Consider the following 23652-nt stretch of genomic DNA (forward strand, 5'->3'; position numbering starts at 1 on the left):
TTTTAGGAACAACTCTGGACTAAGGTAAATAGCTGAGATAAAATAGTGTAAGATAGAATTTTGAGTGTAGTTTTGTGGCTCTGGATAGCTTGGCTCCCCTATCCTGAGGGATAGGTGCATACTCAGACTCTTATAGTGGACTATTTTGTTTGAGCTATCTATCAGATTTGGATATTTATAATAGCAACTTGTGCTCAAAAAAAACTTATTGAAAACAGGGAAACTAAAAGTTAGCTAGACATTAGAGATACTAATAATAGACAAGGTAGTATGAAGTAAGAGGGCTGGGTAATGAGGTTTTTCATTATGTATGTATGTTGAGTACACTCCAGCATACATAATGCAAGATTTGATTATACAACCCTCTTAGTTCATATGAACGTACTACTATTAGTATCCCTAGTGCCTAGTCAACTGCTAACTGTGCAACAACACTTAGGAGCACCAAAATTGAAAGTAAATAGTGCAACAGCACCTTATTCAACCACTAATCTATTACTTATAAAATAGGTTAGACCTCAAAAGAAGGTTTGAGGTGAATACCATTTACCGGTAATGGCAAATTTTCCCCTTCCAGCGTGGCCAGCTAAAAAGCATTGTGTTCCTTGCATTCTGTTATGACAAACGGACCTCCCCAAAATGAATCAAACTTGGTGTGCTTGCCTAGTTTGCTCTTGAGCTTATCCCACTTGAGTACAATATCTCCCACATTGAATTCCCTGGCTCTAGCTTTCCTATCAAAACTCTTCTTCACCTGCAACTGTTGAAACTCCATTGTTTGTCCCGCCTTTCTCCTACTTTCCTCCAATTCCATTAACTGTGCATAACGTGTAAGGAAGTTAAGTAGCGGAAACAACTTCCTTCACTAACCTTGAGAGGAGGGTAATGCAAAACTTTTTTAGATCATTACAACAGTTACAGAAAATAAAAATAGATATAATAGCATTCATACCACAACACAGTGATTTACATCGGGAAAACCCTTTCGGGAGAAAAACCCCACACTCCAAAAGCAGCTCAATATTTTATTCAGCAATCAAAAATAGATTACAACATACTTGTGGAGCAAGCTCTTCACAGGAGTACCACTAATCAAAGATTCAGAGGCAACTCAATAGCCATAAGACTCTTACACACAACCTCTATCTCACACACCTCATAAATAGGAGATACAATACAAGAAACCGTCAAACGGTATTACAAAACCATGGGCTAAAACCACCCAATAAGGTGTAGCCAACCTTATCTCCCTTCTAGATGCCCTATGACATGTTAAAGCACACATTAACACTTGTCGCTCCCTTTTACAGCTCATTTATGTATCCGATACAAATTATTTTTTCCTATTTCAGGAGTACAAACTTCAGGAGGCCATAACTTGAGAACCGGGTGTCTGATTGACGAACCGTTTGAAGCGCCAGAAAGCTCGCGAAGTGCTCTATCACCTCGTAACCAACTGCATCGTTTACAGCCACTTTTCAGGGCATTTTAGAGCCTCTAAAGCCCTCAAAATTAAGTTTAAACATTTTATCGCACCCCTCCAAGACGAAAACTTTAATATCTTCAAAACTAGCTGTGACCTTGCGACGCAACTTTACCGGAATGCTTATCTAGCCAACCAGAAGCTTCAGGGAGAGTTTCGCACCATTTCATGCTCAAATGAAAACTTACTATAAATAGTAACCTCGCATAAATGCAAGGTTGAGACACCATTTTTCCCAACAAATCTCCCACTTGTTGAACACCTTGCAGGAGCGGAAGGGAATGTCAACACAATGAATCAATTGCTAGGGGCCATAAGGCCCATAGACTCTGAACACCATCTGAACTTCTCTGTGCTCACAACCTTAGTTAAAGCATCTACAACATTCATCAAAGTTTCCACCTTAACCAGCTTCACCCTACCATCTTCGACCATATCTCTAACAAAATGATACTGAACATCAATATGTTTGGTTCGGGCATGAAATGTCGGGTTCTTAGCTAGGCTGATTGCACTCTGACTGTCACAGTAAACTGTCACTATACCTTGTTTTATTCCAATATCCGAACACAGTCTCTTAAGCCAAATGCCCTCTTTACAAGCATGAGTAGCTGCCATATACTCTGCTTCAGTAGTGGATAAAGCAACCACAGCCTGTCGCTTACTCATCCAACTAATTGCACCACCAAACAAAGTAAACACATAAGCACTGGTGGATCTTCTGCTATCAATATCACCTGCCCAATCTAAATCCACATAACCATGGATATCAAGGGAAGTCATGTCTCCAACTGAATTACCATGATAACACAAAGAGTACTTTGAAGTACCTTTCAAATATCTGAAGACTCTTTTGTCTGCATCCCAATGAACTCTACCAGGATTAGACATATATCTAGAAAGTACTCCCACTGCTTGGGCAATGTCTGGCCTAGTACAGACCATAGCATACATCAAGCTTCCAACCACACTCTGGTAAGGCACTCTGCTCATGTCTTCCATCTCCAATGGGGATGTAGGACAATCTGAAACAGATAGTTTCGTTCCAACTGTAAAAGGAACACTCAATGGTCTACAATTCTGCATGTTGAACCTCTGTAACACTGAATTCACATACTTACTCTGGCCTAGCCATAGCTTTCTGTTCACCCTATCTCTTCTAATTTCCATCCCAAGAATGTGCTTTGCTGCACCAAGATCTTTCATTTCAAATTTAGCAGCGAGCTGAGACTTTAGTTCTGAAATCATACCTTTCCCTTTACCAATGAATAAGAAATGATCACCATCAGATTTATAATAAACACAATGATCTGATTTAGAACGTTCAAATCCCAAATTCAACACATATGTATCAAATATCTGGTACCACATCCTAGGACTTTGTTTGAGGCCATACAAAGATTTCTTCAATTTACAGACCAAATTACTTTTGCCTTTCACCACATAGTGCTTCGGCTGTGTCATATAAATATCTTCCTCCAAATCACCATGAAGGAAAGCAGTTTTCACATCCATTTGCTCAACCTCTAAATCATAAGCAGTAGCAATAGAAAACAAAAATCTAATGGACGTCATTTTTGCAACAGGAGAAAATATCTCACCGTAATCAACACCCTCAACTTGAGAGTAGCCTTTTGCAACCAACCTTGCTTTATACTTCTCAATGCTTCCATCTGAACCAATCTTTTTCTTGAACACCCATTTACAACCAACAGGTTTTCGTCCTTCAGGCAATGGTACAAGATCCCATGTATCATTCTTTTTCAAAGTTGCCATTTCTTCCTCCATAGCAATCTTCCAGAATTCTGCATCATTCATACCTAATGCCTCTTCTATAGATTTCGGTTCATCCACACTAGTATTCAGAGAAAAAATACATCTCCAATCATTAGGTGAATACCTTTCAGGTGGTTGTCTATGTCTTGTAGACCTTCGAACAAGCTGAGTTGGAGGTTCTTCCTCCTCTTCTGAAGATTCAGAGCTAGACGAGCTCTCCTCAACTTGCCTATCTAGGGGTCTCCATTCAACTCTTTCAGGTGTAGAAGGAAGTTGAATCACATCTTCTTTTTTAGTCTGTTCTGGCTGTAATGTAACAGAAGGAGACTTAATTTCTCTAAAAATAACACTTCTACTGTGAATTACCTTTTGTGCAATAGGGTCCCAAAGCTTGTATCCTTTCACACCATAACTATACCCGATGAAGATACATTTCACAGCCTTGTTCTCCAACTTTGTTCGCTTCTCCTTTAGCACATGTGCATATGCCTCGCAACCAAAAACTCTAAGATGTCTCAATGAAGGCTTGTGACCTGACCATGCTTCCATAGGTGTTTTATCAACAAGAGCTGATGTAGGAGACCTGTTAATCAGGTAGCAAGCAGTGGCAACAGCTTCAGCCCAAAACTTTTGTTCGAGACCAGCACCACTCAACATACTCCTAGCCTTCTCTATCAGTGTCCTGTTCATTCTTTCTGCAACTCCATTCTGCTGTGGAGAATACGGAGTTGTCTTCTGCCTGTTAATTCCACAGTCTTTACAGAATCTATCAAAATCATTAAAGCAAAACTCACCGCCATTATCAGTTCTCAAACATTTTATTTTCTTTCCAATCTGCAACTCAACCATTGCTTTAAATTCTTTAAAATGATTAAAAACTTTAGATTTACTCTTTATAAAATATACCCATGTCCTTCTACTAAAATCATCAATAAATGAGACATAATATGTGGATTTTCCAATTGAAGAGACATCTACTGGACCAAACACATCAGAATGGATAAGATCCAAAAAACCACAAGTTTTATGAGAACTCAAGTAAAACTGAACGCGGTTTTGTTTTCCATAAATGCAATGCTCATAGAAATCAAAGTCAAGATTACAATCATTCAAACCTTCAACAAGGTTTTTATTTTTCAAGGTCCTTAGACCCTTTTCTCCAATGTGGCCAAGTCTCTGGTGCCATAACATAGTCTTCTCTGCAGGTAACTTTGCTTCAGACGAAAGAGCACCCTTAGGTACCCAAAAACCATTTCCATCTGCTAAAGGTGAAACCTTCAAATCTTCCAGTGAAGTATCCGTAGATTTACTTTTTACAGAAGTGCTATTACACTCAACAGTGTATGCTTCAAGCTTATACAAAGTGCCAAACCTGACACCTCTAGCAACTACCATAGCACCCTTAATCATCTTACATCCTGCTTCAGAAAAGACTACTTGCACACCCACATCTATCAGTTTGCTCACAGATAACAAGTTTCATTTTAATCCAGGGATATGCAGCACACCATTAATCCTTTTTATTCTACCATCAGAAAACCTGATTCTAACTTTACCTCGACCAATAATGTCTAGAGGTGAATCATCACCCAAGTACACCTTACCTCCATTAAATCCTTCATATTCAGAAAACCAATCTCTATTGGAAGTCATATGAAAAGATGCACCTGAGTCAATTAGCCAGACATCATTACCTGCATGAGTCGCCAAAGCCGCAATAAATGCATCGCCATCTTCCTTGTCGGACTCAGAATCAGAATCGAACTTTTTCTTTTCTTCTTTGCAGTCCTTACAGATGTGACCCGGTTTACCGCAATTCCAGCAAGTGACTTTGGACTTTCCAGGAGATTTCGATCTCCCTTTGGATTTGGACTTGTTGCGCTTCTCATTCTTCTTGCCTTTCTCCTTAGGTCTTCCACGAACAGTTAGGGTTTCCTTTGAACTGATGGATACCTTCCTTCGCATCTCTTCACCGAGTAGGGCACCCACCATGTCTTCAAATTTCGAAACAACAAAAGTACTACTGATAGCCATAACAAGAGAATCCCACGAATCAGGCAAAGAAAAAGTAAGATCTGACATTTCTCCTCCTCGTCCATCTTAACACCGACGGATACTAATTGAGCCACCAACATATTGAATGCTTCCAGGTGGTCTGCAATTCGTCCACCCTCTTCCATCTTCAAGGAATACAATTTCTTTCTTAAGAAAATTTGATTTAATAAAGATTTCGCTTGATACATCTCACCAAGCTTAGTCCATAGCTTCTTTGCAGAGTTTTCTTCATGGACATTGATTAGAACAGAGTCTGCCAGGCACAGTCTGATTAGACCCTTGGCTTTTCGGTCCATAACATCATACTGAGCTGTCGTAGTAGGATCTGAGGGCCTTTGGACATTCACATCAACAGCATCCCAAAGATCTCGATCTATTAGCAGATCTTCCATCTTCAGCTTCCACATCTCAAAATTACTTCCATTAAATTTCTCCACCTCTATTCTCCCTGACGAACTTGCCATCTGAATATTCCTGCAACAAGATCAAAAAGTGTCTTCTGCACAAGCTCCCACTCAAATCTGGATTAGTTCAAAAAACCCAACTGCCCACAATTAAAACCAAAGGTGATCAGGCTCTGATACCACTTGTAAGGAAGTTAAGTAGCAGAAACAACTTTCTTCACTAACCTTGAGAGGAGGGTAATGCAAAACTTTTTCAGATCGTTACAACAGTTACAGAAAATAGAAATAGATATAATAGCATTCATACCACAACACAGTGATTTACGTGGGGAAAACCCTTTCGGGAGAAAAACCCCACACTCCAAAAGCAGCTCAATATTTTATTCAGCAATCAAAAATAGATTACAACATACTTGCAGAGCAAGCTCTTCGCAGGAGTACCACTAATCAGAGATTCAGAGGCAATTCAATAGCCATAAGACTCTTACACACAACCTCTATCTCACACACCTCATAAATAGGAGATACAATACAAGAAACCATCAAACGATATTACAAAACCATGGGCTAAAACCACCCAATAAGGTGTAGCCGATCTTATCTCCCTTCTAGATGCCCTATGACATGTTAAAGCACACATCAACATGTGTCGCTCCCTTTTACAGCTCATTTATGTATCCGATACAAATTATTTTTTCCTATTTCAGGAGTACAAACTTCCGGAGGCCATAACTTGAGAATCGGGTGTCCGATTGACGAACCGTTTGAAGTGCCGGAAAGCTCGCGAAGTGCTCTATCACCTCGTAACTAGCTACATTGGTTACGACCACTTTTCAGGGTGTTTCGGAGCCTCTAAAGCCCCCAAAATTAAGTTTAAACATTTTATCGCACCCCTCCAAGACGAAAACTTTAATATCTTCAAAACTAGCTGTGACCTTGCGACGCAACTTTACCGGAATGCTTATCTAGCCAACGAGAAGATTCAGGGAGAGTTTCGCACCATTTCATGCTCAAATGAAAACTTACTATAAATAGTAACCTCGCATAAATGCAAGGTTGAGACACCATTTTCCCCAACATAACGCACTTGCATAGGATCTTCTTCCTCAAATAGCACCATTTGAGTGGCCATATCTAGTGCTGGCAATTCTGTTTCTATTGATAACCTTGCTTCCTTCCCATAAACCAACCGATAAGGTGAATTTCTAATAATTTGCTTTGGTGTGATTCTGTCCACCCACAAGGCTGCCTTCAGCTTTGAATGCCAATCACGTTGATTTTCTTGCAAAGTCCATTTGATGATTCTGATTAAGTTCTTATTCGTGGACTCTGCCAATCTGTTGCCTTGAGGATAATAATTTGAGCTAGTATTGAGATATATGTTGTGTTTGATAGCCCAATCAGTCACCCTTAAGCCTACAAAAGCGAGTGCATTGTCCGACACTATGGAGTCAGGAACTCCAAACCTGTTCACAATATCATCATAAAAATTAAGAACAACCGTCTCGTTAGCATCCTTCAGTGCTGCAGCCTCAGTCCATCTAGTAAAATAATCGGTTGCAGTGATTATCCACTGGTGGCCTGTACTTGACGGTGGGTTAATAGGACCAATGAAATCAACACCCCATCTGTCAAAAGGTTGTTCTGCTTTTATAGGATGTAATGGTAATGCTGGCAGTCGTTCTTTCCCTGCAAACATAACACATTTAACACACTTCCTTACATATGCGTGACAATCCTTGAAAACATCTGGCCAATAGTAACTAGACCTTAGGATTTTATATGCAGTAGTCCTAGGAGAGAAATGACCTCCTGAATGGCCATCATGGAATTCATGCAAGATTTCTGTAATCTAATTTGAATCAATACATCGAAGGAGGACACCATTGTGATCTTTCCTATACAATATATCATTAATCAAGACAAAAGGAACTGATTGTAACCGATAGTACCTTCTTTTTGCCTTATCTAGGTTTGCTGGACACTCACTAGTTTTTAGAAAGTGAACCGTATCCTGCAACCAGCTTGATGTACTGTTATCATCAGCTATCAAATCAATCACCAGAGCTGTTTCTACTCCTTCTTCCTTTCTTGAAATTTCATTTGTAATAATCTGTTCACACAAGCCTCTTCCTCTAACCAATTTGGTGACCTGAATGTCTATGTCGTATTCGATGACCTGTGTTATCCAACTAGCTCTTTTCTCACTGAGATCCTTACTGAGGAGAAACTCTTTTACACTTGGATGAGCAACCTTCAGGTGTATCCTGTTATGAGACAACAAGTGCCGAAACTTTTTAAGGCTCTTTACAACAGCAAGGACATGCTTTTCAACAAAGCTATACCTCTGCTCATAATCTTCCAATCCTTTGCTAAAATCGCAATAGGTTGTTCCAATCCTCTGTGTTTTTCTGGACTAGCATTGCAGAAATAGCCTCATAAGCACCATACACATACAAAATGAAATTTTTGCTAAAGTCTGGATTTATTAGAGCAGGAGCTGCCACAGGTGACTCCTTGATAGTTTGAAAATTTAGCTTTGCTTCTTTTGTCCAGTGGAAAAAAACATTCTTCTTCAGCATGGCTGTAAGTGGTTTCAATAAATCTGCAATATTAGGCAAGAAACGCCTAACGAAATTAATCCTCCCAATGAAAGATTGTAATCCCTTCTTGTGATGCGGCAGGGGTATTTCCAAGATTGCTGCTATTCTTTTCGGTTCCATTGTGACACCTTGCTTAGAAACAACATAACCCAACAACTTTCCTTCATGAACAACAAACATGCATTTCTTAGGGTTAAGTGAAACACCAAACTCCTTGCAGCGCTCAAAAATCTGCCTTAAGTGCCCAAGATGATCTACGGCCTTCTTAGAATAAACTGTGATATCATCAAGATAAACCAAAACAAACTGGTACATCAGATTACTAAATGCCATATCCATGGCTTTCTGGAATGTTGCCCCTGCATTGGATAAACCAAAGGGCATTCTTTTGTAGGCCATGGTACCCCATTTAGTGGTAAAAGCTGTTTTATACTGGTCTTCATTTCTGACCAGAATTTGGTTATATCCCGAATAACCATCTAGAAGTGAGAATCTTTCCGAACCAGCCACATACTGCAATATTTGTTCCATTGAAGGAAGGGGATGCCTATCCTTCAAGGATGCTCTATTCAGATCTCTGAAATCGACACATAATCTAAGCTCTCCATTCTTTTTCCTAACAGGTACAAGATTGGACACCCAGCTGGTGTGTTTAATGGGAAAGATAATGCCACTTTCAATCAGCCAAAAAACTTCCTTTTGCATTAATGGCTCTATCTTTGGGTTAATAGGACATTGCCTTTGTCTCACTGGCTTAGCATTTGGTTCTAACTCGATGGTATGTTGTGCTAATTCAGGATTGAAACCTTTCAAATCACCATATTTCCATGCAAAAATGTCTGCAAACTCTTGAAAAAGCCGAACATATGACTCCTTTTCAGTAGAGGAATTCACTTTACCTATCTTTAAGCTTTTCCCGGGTGCAACCTCCAACTCTTCATAATGCTCTTGCGGGACCATCAAACTGGTCTTATTCTTTTTAGCTTGATCATCCGAATTAAAAATTGACTCCAAGGTAACAAGACCCTTGGGCAATGTATTTGACTTCAGTTGAATGACTTGATCCCCATATTGTTGCTGAATTCTGTTCTGATTTGAGGCAGCGAACACATCTTCCTCCAATAGGAATTGTAAAATTTGTTCATCTGATTCAAACACTTGCCAATTAACATTATTATCTGGAATTGAGGGCCGGATAATAATCTTGATATGTTGCTGATCACATATTCCTTTTATACTATTTGGTATATCATATTGGGGTCCAACTACAGCTAACCGATCAGCATGCTGATTTCTACTTCTTGGAATAGCTACAATGTTAAATGCATCAAAAACTTCAATGGAATCCCAAACCCTGAGCTTGTATGCTTTTAAAGTATCATTTTTTACTGCATTCAAACCTCTAACTTGATTAACAATTAGCTCACTATCACCATGCACCTTCAGGTTTTTTATTCCACGCTTTCTCACCCACTCTAAACCTTGAATCAACCCCTCATACTCTGTTGTATTATTGGTACAGGCAAAACAAAACTTGAAAGTTGCATAATATTTCTCACCCTTAGGTGAAACAAGCATAACCCCACCTCCTGAACCATTCCTTCTTCGTGACCCGTCAAAGAACATCTCCCAAACATCATTCCAAGATTCAATATTAGCTTCTTGTCCTTTAACCAGATTAGGCATAATTAAACCAGCTTCTTGAAACATATAGTTTCCCAAACCAGCATCCACAAGGATACTAGTTTCATCCTCCAAAACATTCTTTGTTGCCCATTCATCTAACAGGACATCTAGTATTTCACTAACCTGAGTTACAGGCTCATGAACAACTGTATACTCATCATGCTAAAAAACCATACAATTAGCATTAATGATGTTAGGCGTATAAGGCTCTATATGATTCTTAGACAACAATTCGGCTTGGATAGTCACTTTGGTTCCATAACTAGTTCGGAACAGCATGTGTGACCAGTCAGATGATAAATATCCTCCTATTTTGGTAGTAAACTCTCTTGATAAACACAGGGCAAAATATGGGGGCAGATCTATGACATAAATATCTTGAGATATAGAGAAATTAGGACAAGCATGTAAGGTTAAACTAGCATCTTTGATAAAGCTTATAGTCTTAACAGTCGAACCATCAAGCTGTACTACGCCTTTCTCTAATAAATCATATTTTAGACCAAGTTGGTCAGCTATCTTCTTAGGCATAACAAAGCATGTAGCTCCGCTATCCACCATGTAGTTGTGTACCAAATTATCACCAATAATAAGAGAAACGTAAAACGGGGGAGGTTTCACACTCTTACCTTGGATTGAAGTTGCTTCTTTATTGTTGTTACCCTTTTCATCATTCTGGACAATAGTATTAGTCAACACAGCCTCCTTACCAGCATCAGCAAATGTCACCTTAGGAGGAATTTCTTCGTTCAATGCCTTCTTTAAACTATTAACTTGTCTAGGAATAGCCAAAGAATCCCACATGCTCATGGTAACATTCATCTTTTTCATGGTGTCCACAATGCTGTAAGGTACAACTAAATGTACTTTTTGTTGTGTCTTGACAACAGACATATCTGCATCCTTTTGAAACTGCTCCTTAGCTGCTGCAACAGGTACTTTCTTCAGAATGCTTGGTATTTGCGTGGATTTGGATGACGATTCTTCAGTTGCAGGTCCTTTACCTCTCTCTGATGTTTGGCCTATATCAAGAGCTCTTTTCTTAGCTCGAGTATTGGCTGCAATCGGTGAGTCGCCATTCATGCCATTGAATTCTTCACCTTGCCAGTTAAGAAAACCAGTTTCGATAGTATGCATATCTTGCTGTTGTTCAGGCGCAGCAGGAGGTATATCCGGTTGTGAGCTTGCAGCATTTTGTACCATGAGAGCTTGATTTATCATGCCATTAGATCATGTAGATTGATTATGAGCTTGGTTGCAGGGATAACACCAATCTACCTCTGATATTAAATTGTTTTGAGCAGGTACAATGTCTCTGACTGCATTTGCAGCATTCAAAGGTGTTGGATTGTAAGGCTGATAAGACCTTTGATTAATATTTTGCCTTGCACCTTGGTAATTATTCTGATAAGGCTATCTATTCTGTTGGTACTGTTGATTGTAGCCTTGACTTTGAGTCTGCTGACTATATCCTTGATTTGGTTGCTGAAAAGTTGGCCTTGGAGCTTGGTAATGCTTCTTAATACTTGTCAACTCATTTCCCAGAGTCTACAAAATATTTTCTATCTTTTGCTGGCTGCTCCTTATCTCATGTATTTTATTTGATGTGCCTGCTACCGTTGTCTCTTGAGGAGCGGCAATAGGCATTGCTGGTATAACAGGCAAAGAGGCAAGAGGTGGTATATTAATTGGCATGTCAGGTTGAATAGCCAGAAAATAAGGCATTGGAGGCCTAGGTGCTATCTTACCAGCCTGTATGAGGTTATTCTCTGCTCTAATAGCAATGCCAAAAGCTTGGGGCAGCGAAGTACCACCCATCGATTGAATCATTACTGAGATATCACTATTCAAACTTTTCAGAAAATACAAAAATGCATGTTCTATGCTTGGTCTTACCGTTGCTGGTATTCGTTTCCATGTCTTTTGAAAATAAGAGTTGAAATCTATCATCTGCTCCTGAGGAGCACGCTTGATAGTTGTGAGCTGCTCCACCAGGGACAAGTGATCAGACTTGTCTTCAAAATACTTGGTTAACAGATCCCCAAGCTCATCCCACGAGTTAACTGACCCCACAGCCAAAGTTCTGAACCATTCTAAAGCTTTTCCCTTCAAGGATGCTACTAACAATTTTACAGCAACATCTTCTTCTGTAACGTGGTGCACATTACATAAACTTGCCACATCATGGATATGGTCTATTGCCAGTGTTTGGCCTTCTCCAGTGAAATCTGGTAAGCCTTTTAGTGCCGCCAAAGGCACGTCATGATGCTGGGTGAAATTAAATGGGCTTCCTTGATTGAAAGGCACGAAAGCAAAGGCTCTTGGTAAGGCCATAGCACCAAGCTGAACTGATGTACTTGCTGCAGCTGAGCTTCCTCCTATAAAAAATGAAAAATTAAAAGGAAGAGGAGTAGCAACTCTGCAAGTGGGTGAGGCTGAATGTCTATCTCTTCGATTTCTGTTTACAGCTTTACCTCTTCTTTGATAAACTCTTGTAGGAGGTAATGGCTTGCCTCTTTTTGTATATATAGTTCTTTTGGCTGATCTTCCTTGTCTTTTTGGTGAAGAAAGCTGCAAATATTCAAAGTTTGTGAAACTTCTAGTTTCAATTCTTCTCATAAGGCAAAATAATTATGCTCACTTGATCTTTTTACCAGGGAGTCACCAGATGCACCTGAAAATAACCTCTTACAGGTCTTTATTATGCTGACAGTGTATCAAAATCAGCATAAAATATGCAAATGGACTTCCTTTAAGGTCCCACCGGGCGTGCCCAAACTGTTAAAGCACAAATTTGCACCCTACTAAACTATAAGTTTAGCAATCTGGCCTAACATGGGATTCACTTCTGCATGTGGGCAATGCATAACCTGAAATGAAACCTCTGGTTCCTAGGCCGGTTCCTATTGGATAATCACCTGATACTCTCTAGTATTGAACTAACTTTGCAGGGTAAAGGATAAGAAATTGCAGAAACGGAACTTAAAACTGAACTAAACTTTAACTAGAACCTGCTGATACACCAAAATGTGAGAGATAAATGATAAAAACCGATCTCGGTCTACAATATTCTACTTTAATTGATAAACACTTCTTTCCTGTTATAAGTTTGCATAAGTATTTCATAATAAGGTCTTGAGATGAACCAATGAGGAAGAGTAATGTTTCACTCAAAAGTTTCAAACTTTTAAACACATACTATGACCTGCAAACATACACACGTTCCTATATTAAGGTACTGACTGAGACAAGTAAACAAGGAGCAATATAACTCACAAATTTAACTTCATCAATCATGCTTGTACACAAAAAAAATGGAAGGAAAACAAGGCTTGATTCCATAGAAAATCGCTCCAAAAGATGTTGTCACATATATAATATCTCTAAATCTGAGTTACAGAATCCATGCAAAAGAAATGCTAAGGACAAGAAAACTGTCTCTGAAAACACTGTTCTTGCATAAATCTGAACTAACTAAAAATCAAGTGTCTCAAGGAACTAAGTACAAAAATTCTCCAACTGATTGGGTCGGATGCAAGAAAAGGGCCTCAAAAAGAGGAGTCTAGAAGACACCAAAAAGGGCTACAAACATGGAAAAGTCTTCTTCAATCAATAACCAACCCAACAGATCACTAGAAACGGCCTTAAAAAGCTCAACCAAGTAATAAAAGCTCCCTAAAATGGTGGAAAAGTCCAACCTCGACCCTTTGCCTAAAAGTGCTCCAACCTCCCTAAATTCACTCCATTTGATTTCAAACAACCTCATGTTCCTATAAAAATGTTCTTTTCTCCAAAATTATCTCAACTCCTTTTGAATATTTCCCAAGTGGTTATGCATACTCCTATATGCTCTCCTTATGTCTCCAAACCGAAAAGACTTCTTCAATGATAGCCTTATCTCTCCAAAATTAACTCATCCTTCAAAATTAAGTCAAAAGACTTAGTCTCCTTTTAGCACATGGATACACCTTTTACACTTTAAATAATAATAATATTTAATTACAATTTATAATTATATTGTAATTAAATACTTTTTACACAATGATACCAGCTTTGGACAAAGAAAGAAAACAAAATATAAAAAATAAAACATACTTGATAATATCAATGCTTAATGAAAAATTAAAACATTGATATCACCAAATATATTTTATTATTGTTTTCTTTTGTTTTTTTTATGCTTGCAAAGCCTAACGGACTTGAAGGAAAAATAAAAATTACAAAGGGCTTTGATAACCCTAAAAGCTTATACTCCTTTCGCAATGACTTGGCCTCTCATTTTCCAAAATGAAAACAACTGGAGAAGCTTTTCGAGGGTTTGAGACCCTTTGGTGCCGCCATTGTTGTTCTGATTTCCGTCGCTTTGTGAAGTCTTTGATGAAGAATATGTGTTTTTTACTGGTGCTGCTGCCCAAGATAAATTTGATTGCAGTTTTCGAACAACCCAGGTTGCGACTGTGCATTAAAAGTTAGACTTTTTCTTGAAGGCATGCTGAAGTTTTCTGAATCTTCTCTTAAATGCAAGTCCCATTTTCCACAGGTATGAAACGGCTTCTTCTTGCTTTATTCTCTATTAATATGCCATTGCTGGAAGTACGAAGAGGGTTTTTACTATGATACATCTTCTCTTTTATTTCCTCGACATTTCAAATCTGTGTAAAGCTTTTTAACAAACCCATTTTGTGTGTAGCCTGCAATCATTGCATTTCGTGAGAAGACATCTTTATTAGGAGTATTGTCAAACAATTCACATGCTCTATCTATTTTTACACATTTTGCATACACGTCTGCTAGGGCAGTTGCAACTACAATTTACGTGCTCTGTCTATTTTTCCACATTTTGGTGGATGTTCATAACCTGTTCTAAATTTCCCATTTTGGCACATGCTGGGAGTGCTCTGGCAAATGTGAAACGATTCGGTTGGAGACCTGTGATCTTTTCTTATCGCTTTACAAGCTGATGCTTTTCTGCTCTGAATGTGATGCACTAGGATCTGAATGTGGCATGTTGACTAACCATGTACTTGATTTAATCGTTAGGAGAAAGGATCTTCCATATCTTGTGACCAATAATCTGCAAAATCCTGAGCTCAGCCGGTTGATCAAACATCTCCACCTTTTCCCTTATGTGTCCCATGACAACATTCACAGTACATTCGTGGTGAAGCGTTATGGTATTAGAAGATACCTCTTGTACTCATTTCTGCAATTTCTCCCTTGTGAAGAACCATGGCTCCTATCAGCTGCACATCAAATGGTCGAAGGCCCAACACTCTTTTAGAAGCTTCCAGAACAATTGCAAATGCTTCCTGTATGCAACCTCCAACAAAAATTCAAAAAATATTGTCTTCAAGACTTAAAAAGAATCTTGAACTTCCAGGATCCCCTTGTCTGCCTCTACGTCCCCGCAGCTAATTATTGATACACCTTGATTCATGCCGCTCTGTACCCAATACATGAAGTCCACCAGCTGTGATCACCTCCTTTTTCTCCTCTTCTGTGTAGATTCTGTACTCTCTAACAATAGATTCAAACACACTGCGTAGATTTGCAATGACTTCATCTTGGGTTGGACCCTTTTCACAAGCATATGACAGGCGATTTTCTGCTTCAAGCTCAGTCAACGATCTCTTACCCCATGTTCTAATAATGAATCACTCTGTTCAACACTTGTAGTACCAACCAGTACAGGACGACCAGTTTTATGCATCCATGAAACTTCTACAAGAACAACTTGCCATTTTCCTATGGCTACCCTGAATACTACATCAGATTCATCCTTTCGTATCATTCGCTTATTGGTAGGAACCACCATCACCCTTAACTTGTATATACTCTTGAACTCTTTACTTTCAGTTGCCGCTATACCAGTCATGACACAGAGCTTGGGAAACTGAAGAAAAAATTCTTATAACTTATTGAAGCCAGTGTAACAGTCTCATTTTGAATTGGTACACCTTCCTTTGCTTCAACTGCTTGATGCAGTCCGTCAGTCCAACGTCTGCATGACACAGCCTGTAAACTCATCCACAATTAGAACCTCCTTGCCATGAATAATGTAATTTACATCCCTCAAGAACAGCTCCTTTCATCCCTGCCACCTCTGCAGCCTCAAAATAGTTCCCATTTGCCCCTTCAATTCCCAGAAGTTCATCAAAGTAATCTTTACTTGAAAGAAAAGATCTAATTAAGTCCATTGTAGGAAAGCTTTGACAAATTTCATCATAGAAGTTCGAGCACGGGCTCGTGACACTCATTTCATTACTAGTTGATTCTGATTTTGTTGAAGTTTGTTGTTTAAACATGCATCAAAATACTTCAGATGGTCTGTTTCTATACCCATCTGTTGCATTGAATCGTTTATCTTCACTATGTAGCATTGACCTTTTTAAATACTGTAAGGTTTCACATTGAAATAATATTTCCCTTAAAATAGTTTATCCATTAATGTTTTCTTTTTATATATATCATGAATAGTAAAGTAAAAGGTTTCATATTTAAAACAAATATGTCCCTTTGATACTTCAGTTGGTTTCTTCATCATTCCATTTTGATATTCTGAGATTAGTTACTCTAAAAGGTATGTCGGGCTCATACCCGAAGGGAGCCTCGGTTAGGGGCACATGCCAATTAGAGTAACTAATTATCTGCACATGAAACAAACACATTAGCATAAACATTTCTTTCTCCTGAAGCAATGATTTGTGTCTTTATCTTTCCTACCCTTTCAAAACAGAAATAAGATAAGATATGATAAATGATATATTGTAGGATAATCTTTCATTTCTTAGATCCGTTGGATCTGACACCTTTTCTCTTTTGTGCAAGAAAGCAAGGTTTGTTCAGAATTCGAAGACCGAGAAAATAGTCATAAGGGCAATGGGACAGCCAATAACCAGTCAAAGCAACCCAAGGCAATGACTGGTTATCCTTACACTCACTATTTAATTCTATCCTTTTCTGTTTTGGATATGTAGGAAAGATAGAAATGCTAAGCTCACGGCTTGTGTGAGATTTTAAGGAATTCAGTGCATGTATAAATATGCTTCAAATGCATGAACTCAATTTGTAATCTATCATTGTTCAATACAAATGAAAATACCCTTTTTTTTTTAAAACACTGCAATGTACCTTCTGTAAATGCAATCATTTGATAAAAATGCATCCTTTGGCTAAAATTACATGGTTAATGAAATTTTAGGTAACAGTCATAAGGGGTCATGTCATTTACTAAGATGTTAAAAGGGGTCATATAGTGTCCTAAGGGGTCATATGGGGTCCCAAGGGCCCATGCATGTGTTAGAACACCATATAACCCCTTAGGACACCATATGGAGGGGTCATATGGTGTCATGAGGGTCCATATGGTGTTTTAAAGGATCATGTGGTGTCATTAGGGGTCATATTGGATCCTAATGGCCCACACATGTGTTAGAACACCATATGACCCCTTAGGACACCATAATGTCCTAAGGGGTCATATGGTGTCATAAGGGGTCATATTGTGTACTTGGATGTTAACAGGGGTCACATGGTGTCCTAAGGGGCCATATGGTGTCCTAAGGGGTCATATAGTGTCATTAGGGGTCATATGGGGTTCTAAGGGCCCACGCATGTGTTAGAACACCATATGACCCCTTAGGACACCTTATGACCTATTAGGACATCATATTGTCCTAAGGGGTCATATGGTTTCATAAGGGGTCATGTCACATACTATGATGTTAAAAGGGGTCATATGGTGTCCTAAGGGGTCATATGGTGTTGTTAGGGCTCATATGGGGTCCTAAGGGCCCACACATGTGTTAGAACACCACATGACCCCTTAGGACAACACCATATGACCCCTTAAGATACCATATGACTCCTCGGGACACCATATTATCCTAAGGGGTCAGATGGTGTCATAAGGGGTCATATCGTTTACTAGGATGTTAAAAGGGGTCACATGATGTCCTAAGGGGCCATATGGTGTCCTAAGGGGTCATATGGTGTCATTAGGGGTCATAAGGGGTTCTAAGGGCCCACACATGTGTTAGAACACCATATGACCCATTAGGACACCATATGACCCCTTAGGACACCATATGAATCCTTAGGACACCATATTGTCCTAAAGGGTCATAGGGGGTCATGTCATGTACTAGGTTGTTAAAGGGGCCATATGGTGTCCTGAAGGGTCATGTGGTGTCCTAATGTGTCATATGGTGTCATTAGGAATCATATGGGGTCCTAAGGGACCACGCATGTGTTAGAACACCATACGACCCTTTAGGACATCATATTCTCATGAGGGGTCATATGGTGTTGTAAGGGGTCATATGGTGTCCTAAGGGGTCACATGGTGTTGTTAGGGGTCATATGGGGACCTAAGAGCCCACACGTGTTAGAACAACATATGACCCCTTAGGACACCATGTGAACATCATATGCTCCTAAGTGGTCATATGGTGTCCTAAGGGGTCATATGGTGTCATTAGGGGTCATATGGGGTCCTAAGGGTCCACACATGTTTTAGAACACCATATGACCCCTTAGGACACCATATGACCCTTTAGGACACTATATGACTCCTTAGGACACCATATTGTCCTAAGGGGTCATATATAAGGGGTCATGTCATGTACTAGGATGTTAAAAGGGGTCACATGGTGTCTTGAGGGGCCATATGGCATGCTAAGGGGTCATATGGTGTCGTTAAAGGTCATATAGGGTCCTAAGGGCCCACACATGTGTTAGAACAACATATGACCCCTTAGGACACCATATGACACATTAAGACAACATATTGTCCTAAGGGGTCATATGGTGTCATAAGGGGTCATGGTGTGTACTAGGATGTTAAAAGGGGTCATATGGTGTTTTAAGGGGTCATATAGTGTCCTGAGGGGTCACATGGTGTTGTTAGGGGTCATATGGAGTCCTAAGGGCCCACACATGTGTTAGAACATCTTATGACCCCTTCAGACACCATATGGACATCAAATGGTCCTAAGGGGTCATATGGTGTCATAAGGGGCCATACGATGTCCTAAGGGGTCATATGGGTTTCTAAGGGCCCACATATGTGTTTAAACACCATATGACCCCTTAGGACACCATATTGTCCTAAGGGGTCATATGGTGTCATGTCATGTACTAGGATGTTAAAAGGGTCCATATGGTATCCTAAGGGGTCATATGGTTTTGTTAGGGGTCATATGGGGTCCTAAGGTCCCACGCATGTGTTAGAACAACAGATGACCCCTTAGGACACCATATGGACATAATGAGAGAGTTGGGTATAATTAGTGGATAAGAAGAGAGGGAGAGGTGTAAGTATCAACAAAAGGAGAGAGGGAGAGATGTGGAGAGAGGTGAAGAGAGTGATAGAGAGATGATAATTAGGGAGAGGGGAGCGGGGAAAGGGAAGTATACTTGCCCCTCTCCCCTCTCCTTGAATACTCTAATTATCCCCAACTCTCTCTCTCTCTCTCTCTCTCTCTCTCTCTCTCTCTCTCTCTCTCTCTCTCTCTCTCTCTCTCTCTCTCTCTCTCTCTCTCTCTCTCTCTCTCTCTCTTCCACCAAAGAACCCTCTCTTTCTCTAACCTCTCTTTTCCTCTCCCTTTGTTGATACTTCCCTCTTCCCCCTACTCAGTCTCTCTCTTTTTCTCTCCCTATATCTCTCTCCACTTCTCTCCCCATCTCTCCCTCTCACAGTCTCTATCGTTATCTCCTACATCTCCCCCCCTCTCCCCTTGCCTCCTTAGCAATAAAAATCATTGGGGAAAGATACTCCACACACCTCATAAAGAACTAGGATCCAAATATAGCTAACACAAAAATATAGAAATTATAAAGATAATCAAGATCCATTACCAATAGGGAGAGAGATCTCTACATAGATGAAAATGGAGATAGAAAGGGAGATATGAATAAACAGAGAGGAGAGGGATAAAGAGAGGTAGAGATAGAGATGCATAAAGATAAAGATACAATTAAGGAGAGATATAAGGGTGAAGAGAGATGAAGAGCTAAACACAGGGAGAGATAGAAGGAAAAATATAGAGAGATAGGAATACTAAGAAAAGAGATGGAGACATAAATAGAGATATAGATATTAAGGACTGTGAAGAGAGAGGAAGAAATACTAAAGGACAAGGATGGATAGAAAGAGGGATAAATATCTAGTTATTGAAAAGGAGAGACGAAGATAGAGATAAAAATGAAGATAAAGAGAGAGGGAGATGAATAGATATAGATAAAGAGATAGATAAAGATAAAGATAAAGATAAATATATATATAGAGAGATAGAGAAAAATGAATAGAGAGGGGTAAAGAGAGTGAGATACAAAAAGGAAGAGATAAAGAGATATAAAGGGAAAGGAATATCAATAGATAGAGAGATGTAGATAGTGCAAGAGAGTGATAAAGAGAGAAATAGAGATTATAGATAGGGATAGATAGAGAGGGAGAGAGACAAATGGATATATATATATATATATATATATATAGGGGTTATAGAGAAGGATGGAGGGAGAGATTGATAAATATATAGAGAGGGAGTACAAATAAAGCAATAAATATAGAGAAAGGGAGAGATACATAAAGAGGGCGATAGAGGAAGAGAGGGAGATGTAGATTAATCATGTATAAAGGAAGATATATAAAGATAGAGGGACATATAGAAAGAGATATAGATGTGAAGATGGAGGTAGAGATAGATATGGATATAAAGTGATAGAGAGAGTAGGACAAATAGAGGGAAAGATGGAGTGAATAAGTGAGTTTAAGAGATAATGAGATATAAATATACATGAAGATAGATCTATAGGGATATAGAGATAGAGGGAACAAGATAGGGAGGGAAAGGAGGTGATAGAGACAAGTAATAAATAGGTATGGGTAGGATAAAGTAGAGGGGGGAGATAAATAGAGAGAAGAGAAATTATTAGAGAGAGATAAATAAGGAGTGACAGGGATGGAGTGGGAGAGGAGAGATGGGAATAGAAAGAGTGAGATATGTGTACAGATAGATGAAACTTGGGAAATATCTAGATGGGATGAGAAAAGGAGTGAGATAAGTAGGGAAGGAGGATATAGATAAAATATATTTATAGAAGTATAGATAGACAAGTGATAGATAAAGGAGGTTATAGGAAAAAAGAGGAAAGAGACTATGTATGCAAAATTTGTGAGTATTTAAAGTTTTAAAAATTATGGATTAACTTCCTATGCTTATAATTATTTTTTTCTCTACAATATAATAAAATTATCTTATTCATTTGACAGGTCTCTAAATTACCTTTCCAACGCCTATAAAAGATCAAAATTTTGATAAGAAATGCAAAAGTTATGCCCATTTTACTAAAGTATGTTTTTTATGTTGAGCAAAACGGATACCCATTTTGGTTTCCAAAACGGATATCTGTTAATATCAGATATCTGTTATTAATGTATATTCGTTTTGGTTTGGTATTCACAAACCAAAGTTAAATTTTGGCAGACCCATACAAAAAGTCAAAGTGGATTTTGGCATGTTTGGTAAAGTTTAAAACACAGTTTTTTCCCCATTGCCACTTTTTGGCCCCTCATGATCTTGTACATACCCATATAGCGATACATATGAGGATGTAAGAGATGCAAGTGAGTTTGATAAGCAAATATCAATAAGGGTGCAATGAAAAGAAGTTTGTCTAATGATATTGTAGTACAAAATTGGCAGTGGATATAGATGCTATGCTCTAGAAGGTCTGGTAGTCCGTATATTTCAGTATATGCAAAGATTGAACTTTAACAGTGATTGTAATCAAAATTCTAAGATGCCTCTATTATAGGGTTCATTTTTTGATATCTATAATTCTATATCTTTCCCTGAGTGCAGTTAGCTTCAAGTTTACAAGTCCTCTTTTGTATCTTGCCCCATGAGCAGTTAGCCTTGGCATGCAAATCCGAAGCAACTAGCTCTACCTTTTTTAATCATTTCTATATAGTGGATTATCTTGTGGATTAACTCCCATCATGGTTTTTCCCTGTTTGGGTTTCCACTTATAAATTCTTGGTGTTCCTGTGTCATTGTTTTGTGGTTATTGTTTAATTATTCATGATGTGATTAAGTGGATTAAAGTTGTTAAATGTGTTATTGAGTTCTAGAATTTAATGTTGATTCAAACCCCCCCTCTTAGCATCCTATGTGTGTTTAACAATGTTGGCCTACTTTGTAATTTCAAACATATTTCATGAGCCAAGGTATAAAAACAAGGCCTTACCCCCTCATTTGAGACATCTCTAATCAAGGAAATTCACTCTATGATTCAAATTCAATTGAAAAAGTAATGAAGCATTATCAAGGGAGTGAATAAGAGGTCAAGTATTTAGATTTCAAGAATTCAATATGGCATCCATGATCAAGTTTTAATGAAGACACCCATACATTCCTACATGACAACCTTTTCATGAAGACTTCAAGGCAAGATTCATAGAGGTATAACATTCCAAATCAACATTTCAATTTTAGATCTAGCCTCTTACCTTTCAAGGCACACTTTTCATTTTAATTTATATTCATTTATAAGGTCAATTCCAAACTTGGGGTTTGACTTAGGCAAAACCCTTATCAACCAAACAACAATATTCTCTTTTCAATGTGTAGGTGACAAATTTAGGAGACAACAAACATAGATTTAGAAAGAGCATATAGAGGTATACTAAACCAACTTTTGTAGAAGTAGAAATTTGACGACAAGGGCATCTGAGCACCATTGTCTAACACTTTCTTAATGAAACTTCATAGAAACACTTAGAACAACATCCTAATCCCAAAAATACATTTTTTGTCTGCATCCGAGCTCCATGACAAGGGCACACAAGCATTATTGTCTCATATTTCTGACTCCTAATTTCAAACACAAGTTCCTCTCTACGTCCTATTTCCAAATTTGTACATTGTGTCTACATATCTAATCTAAGACTATATGTATATGTTGATTATTATAAATTTCACATTTTTTAACCCTAGATTTTGCATTCAATTTACATCATTTACATAGCTCATTCTCAACTCAATCAAAGGAGAATTGAACTCACCTTGTGCTCAATCCTTTTCAATCAGATTTGGGATTCAGCTAATCAAATTTAGCTTTCTCATTAATGTAAATCTTGAAAATAGGTCTTAGTCCTAGTTTGCATGCATAAACTTGTGAATCCTATCTCCCACACATTTACATTTGGGTAAACTTGACGTAGTGCATTCAATAAATTCTTATTCATATGTTCAAATCTGATTGTTAGTGAATATTATTTTCAGATTTAGAAGCATTTATTGTTCAAATCTATCATTGCTATAGTTAATTTTTCTTAATTAATTGGTTAATTAATCATTTCATTGGGAAATTGCATTGTCTAATCACTTCTTTTGCTTGCATGAGAGGCATTGTTTCTACAAAACTATTAAATTAGATTTTCCCTTTTTGTATGAGTTTTATTACCCTTTGTCCTACATCCAACATCTCGCTAAGAAGAACTTATTAACTTATGGCTTCCCCAAAGAGTATTGAGCTTGGGTTGAATAACCTATTCCATAGGAATTTGGGTGAATCCTCTATTCCTACACAAGACATACCTAACATTGTGGAGAACCCCTCATAATTCTCATGATGAGGATGA

Source organism: Cryptomeria japonica, chromosome 2 (assembly GCF_030272615.1).
Source record: "Cryptomeria japonica chromosome 2, Sugi_1.0, whole genome shotgun sequence".
In the NCBI taxonomy this organism is placed as follows: Eukaryota; Viridiplantae; Streptophyta; class Pinopsida; order Cupressales; family Cupressaceae; genus Cryptomeria; species Cryptomeria japonica.